Raw genomic sequence first — 5,057 nt, 5'->3', positions numbered from 1 at the left:
CGATAATTAGGAGACTGGATGTACTACTTCCGGATCCGCTGGTAAGTCCAACTCGCCAGCAACCTTGCTATTCGGTGGAGGGTCTAATAAGGGCCAATGCATCTTGGACTAAGGTCCTCTTTCTTACTGGCTCTCATCACTTTCTCTGTGGGCAACACTTTCGAGAGTTCTTAATTATAACTTGAAACCTTAGAGATCGATGTCGATTATCTGTGTATGACTTCTGTCGACTCTGTGCTTCTAATAATCTCTCCCAAATAAGCTTCACCTTCTATACCGCCTATTAAACCACGTCTGGGCTTATTAGTCTTGTTTTACTAACACCAAACTAACCAATTGGCGACCTACACTGTCTGCCATACAAAGTCTCATACGGGGCAATGTGGATACTAGAATGATAGTTAATATCGTAAGTACTCTTGACAGGTGGTAGGAAATTATCTGTGTTATCTTTGGGGTCAACCGTATAGGCCCGCAATATATTATCTACCATGTAGCTACCAAGCTTAGTCTGTCCCTCAGTCTGAGGTTAAAATGGTATACGAAGACCTATCTGTCATCCCAATCTCTTCGCAAACTGATCATCGGTAGTTAACTATAACTTGGGCTCCTTCATCTAGGAAAATAGCTATGGGGACTCCATAAGGTCCTACCACCCTCTTAACCTATAATTTCACACCTTTTCGGCTGAGCAGTTAGTCTTTGATTGAAGGAGCATGGGCTAATATTATTAATCTGCGGGTAACATTTCCTCCAGAACTATCTATCCATGGAGTGTGAAGTGAGTCTTGTAGCCAAGGTCGTATTATGGAATTTTTGACCTCGTGTATTACTTCTTGCCTTCTTTAGATGACATTAACTGGTACCCTTATCTTTTGGGTTTTTCTTTTTTCCCCTCAGAGTTAGCTGCTAAGTGGTATCAAAATCCCCTCATACAATGGCCTGTATAGCCGTTCCATGGTTTGCTTATCATTAACTGGTATTATGTTGAAGAACTGTGGCATACATGTGCGCCATCTATTAGTAATCAGCTAATCCTGCTTGTTTTGCTTAAGCCCTTTAACAATTCCCTTAACGTAACTTATAACACTCTAGGTACATAATCTCGTATCATTGCTTCGCCGCTACTTCGGATTCTTCCATCTCGTGCGATCATACCAGCACTAACACACTAGATTCCACCAGAATTTGGAAGTTAAGTGTGCTTAGGAGAGAGTAGTACTAGGATGGGTGACCCCCTGGGAAGTCTTCGTGTCACGTTTTGTTGCAATCTTTGTAATAATGTGCAAGGCACTCAACTTAGCCCAAGATTTAACTTAGTGTCGTCTTTCTAGTCTTCATGTTTTGCCTTTCCCTTTCCTCTTTTATCTTACAACCGGTATCGGGGTAGATCTTTAGTTCCACCATGACCATGTGCTTTGTGGTCATTTGATTTAACTTCTCTTTGTATCTCTCTGTAATGTCTCCAAAATATCATAACTCCTTTTCATCATGTACTCCTCCACTTGGTCTTATGTTGTATATATATATTCGTAGGTTGCACTACTACTTTTATACAACTGGTATGAGGTAGACGCAGTCTTTTTGTTTCTTGGTCCATTATGCTTTACATACTACCTTCGCACTAGAACTTGCTCGCGCTAACGCTATTCTATCCTATCCTTTTTTTTTCCTTCAAGTATTCCTTGATCTCCTTATTTTGTACCATAAGAGATTCTCTCTTTTTTTTCCGTACTACTGGTATGTCATATATCAGCAACCACCCACTTTGTTGCCATATCCTAATCTTTACTCAACATGGCCTTACTACCTTTTACACGATCCTTAGATCGCTCAGTCTTACCCTCTTATTGTATCCACCCCTTTTTGTATGCACCCATCCATTCGGGTCTCTACCAATGGTTCTCCACCCGGCCTCAGATATCATAGCTTCTATTCATTTATTGCTGGCTTTTATCCCTTGCTAACTCGTGCCCGCATGGAATCTCGTTTGAAGTTTAAATGTTTTCGTTAACCTATGATAGTGTTAATTAACTTCATCCCATACTTGTACTTCTCTTGTCCATTTCCCCCCCTTTAGGGTGTACCCGTGTCATTCTCTACTTATTTTCAACTATTCATACGCATATGATTTTGCCCCAAAACCTTTGATATACCGTACCATGTCTGCACCTTTTATTAGACCATCAATACTTTAAGTTGCCCATGCAGAAACCTTAATACCACCATGGGGTGCTTAGAATTATCAATAACTAATATCCAATCTATTCCCAACACTGGTTCTTGAGTCATATAATTGATGTAGTAGTTTGTTCAAAATCACATTCCTTTCTTCCTCATCGGTGATTTGCTAGCACCCATAATCGTTTCAACTTCTCCATTCGAGAGCACTTGTACTCCAGTGGCCCGTGTTTCTAACTTTTCTACGATACTATCCTCGTCCCAATGGATATCACTTGTTCCTCTTAATATACTCATAACACATCAATGGTCTTGTAGAGCTACCTTTCTCATCCTTAAGGGGTTTTACTATTCCCCTCCCTCCAGGTGGATTCCCATATTCACCATACCTCTTTACATCTCATCATCTTTTATCCTTGTCAAGTATCTGAGACTAACTTCCAATCCTCCTCAGCCTCATGTCAATTTTACTTTAATAGTGGTCTTGTCTTCTCGCATTTTTGTGTTACACCTTCAGCTCGTAGCCATCTATCTCCATTTCCATCCGATACATATACTTAGTCGATCACATCTATCTTGAGTGTTCCCTATATTAGTCCTTCTATTCTTCCTGTTCATGGCCATTTTATGCCCGAGGGTTTTCATATTACTCCTATAACCCATGGGAAAATCATTCCTTAGTATCACCGACTCTTCTAAATCCTTACTATGTTACCTAATATATGATACACATGGCTTTGGACAGCCCATCAGCTCATTTCTTCCATCCATAGATTGGTTCAGTCGCTTAAGAACCAATAAAAGGTTACCATAAAGCATCCTTCGACCACTACCAGAAGGAAATTAAAATACAATAAGCATCACGGTACTTCTTAGCATTTAATTCTTATGGTTTCCCTCTAGGCTCATTCTTAAGTCCTGAGCAACTTATCCAGTTCACCACTAATGGTTAGTGGTTCTATGCCTTCCTACAGGAGTGGACCCCAATTGCTGGACACTTCGCCCCCCCCCCCAATAGGAGTTTTCTTTAACTTAAGACTTCTTAAATAAACATGGGGCCCCCTTACCGACAACACAGAGAGTACCCCTCCAGCTTTAGTTCATCATAATAAGGGAACTCGGTATCCACTTCCAAGCTGTATGATGAACTTATATCTCATTCCCCTTTCATTTAAAAAATATTTCGGCAGAGTTTCCTCTATATTCCTTTCTATCCCGAACCTGCACTCCGGAATTACCGACAATGTCATGCGAGGCCAATGTATATATATATCTATATCATACTATATCACAATTATAATGCCTCACAAGGCCATTATGTACATGTGTTTATAGTATCTTAGTTTACAGCCACACAGGGCTTCCTACATTAAACCAAACCAAAACTAACAAATTTCCCCATATAGCCAACAAAACTATACCTATCACCCTCCTATACATGTAGTCGATCAGTCCCTAGATCGACCTGGTGACCTAGGCAGTGAAGTATACTCCCCATCTTTATTCGGTTGACACTTGCTTGTCTGTCCTTCGTCATCTTCCTCACTTGAATTGTAAATACATCGATAGCCTAGTAATTCCTAGTTCACTAACAACCAAGATAAAGGGCTCGAATATGCCATAACACTTACCATGGAAGCCGGCCGAACATAGTGCTCTATCATGAGAGCAGTTGGCGTGGCTTTCGGAACAACCTCCCTGGTCATCAAATGCTTAGGGGACTCTGTCGTTGGGCCCTCTGAGGGATCAGTCTCCATAACATACTCAGGCTGTTCGGAGGGATCAGTCTCGATCGAATAACTGGGGCTTCGCCTACTTGGTCCTAGAGCCTGAGGACACGTGTGTACCCTGGGGGCCTTCTCTGTACCCCTCTAATATTTATAGCTAATCTCTTCATTTTCCAACACCATTTGTACCCACCTACAAGAAAAGGGGTCAAAAATAAGCTTATTTGATAGGTATGGCCGCACACATAGTAATCCGCTAGGGAGGGATTATCCTAATAGACAAGTCTATCGCACAATCTATGACAAGAAAGAAAGGTAACATCCTAAATGTCCTGTAGCCTCCTATTTATAGATGTGGTGCACCACACACCGATAAACAAGACTCTACTAGACACGGTCCAACTCCAATTATTTTGTAACACGATACATTGCAATTCTTGAAATAATGTGCAAAGGCACTTAACTTCTCCCAAGATTTACCGGTGCGTCGACTCGCTAGTCTTCAGGTTCCGCCTTGCCCTCTCCTCTTATATCTTACAATCGGTATCGGGGTAGATATTTAGTTCAACCATGACCATGTCCTTTTTGGTCATTTGATTTAACTTATCTTTGTATTTCTCTGTAACATGTCCAAAATATCATAACCCCATTTTCTTCATGTACTCCTCCGCTTGGTCTTATGTTGTATATATATCTGTAGGTTGCATAACTACTTTTATACAACTGGTATGAGGTAGACGCAGTCTTTTCATTTCCTGGTCCATCTTTTTTTACATATCACCTTCACACTAGAACTTTCTTGTGCTAACACTAATTTGTCCTACCCCTTTCTTTTCCTTCTTTCGGGTACTCCATGGTTTCCTCATTCCCTACCGTAGGAGATTTTCTATCCTTTCTCCTTGCTACTTGTATGTCACATCTCAGCGGCCAACAACTCTGTTGCCATATCTTAATCTTTACTCAACTATGGCCTTACTACCCTTTACATGGACCTTAGATCGCTCAGTCTTACTCTCTTATTATGTTCACCCCTTTTTGTATGCACCCATCCATTAGGGTCTCTGCTAATGGTTCTCCATATGGTCTTAGATATCATAGCTTCTATCCATTTATCGCTGGCTTTTAGCCCTTGCTAACTTATGCCGGCAT

At 41.0% G+C, this 5,057-nt stretch overlaps 1 pseudogene; it reads left to right on the top strand.

Annotated features, from left to right (window-relative positions):
- Positions 1-1,144: 1,144 nt before the first annotated feature.
- LOC129890887 (5S ribosomal RNA) lies at positions 1,145-1,263 on the top strand (annotated as a pseudogene).
- Positions 1,264-5,057: the final 3,794 nt, after the last annotated feature.

The sequence above is a fragment of the Solanum dulcamara genome, chromosome 5, assembly GCF_947179165.1.
Source record: "Solanum dulcamara chromosome 5, daSolDulc1.2, whole genome shotgun sequence".
In the NCBI taxonomy this organism is placed as follows: domain Eukaryota; kingdom Viridiplantae; phylum Streptophyta; class Magnoliopsida; order Solanales; family Solanaceae; genus Solanum; species Solanum dulcamara.
Note: the sequence above shows the minus strand (reverse complement) of the source record. Positions and strands in the feature narration are given on the sequence as shown.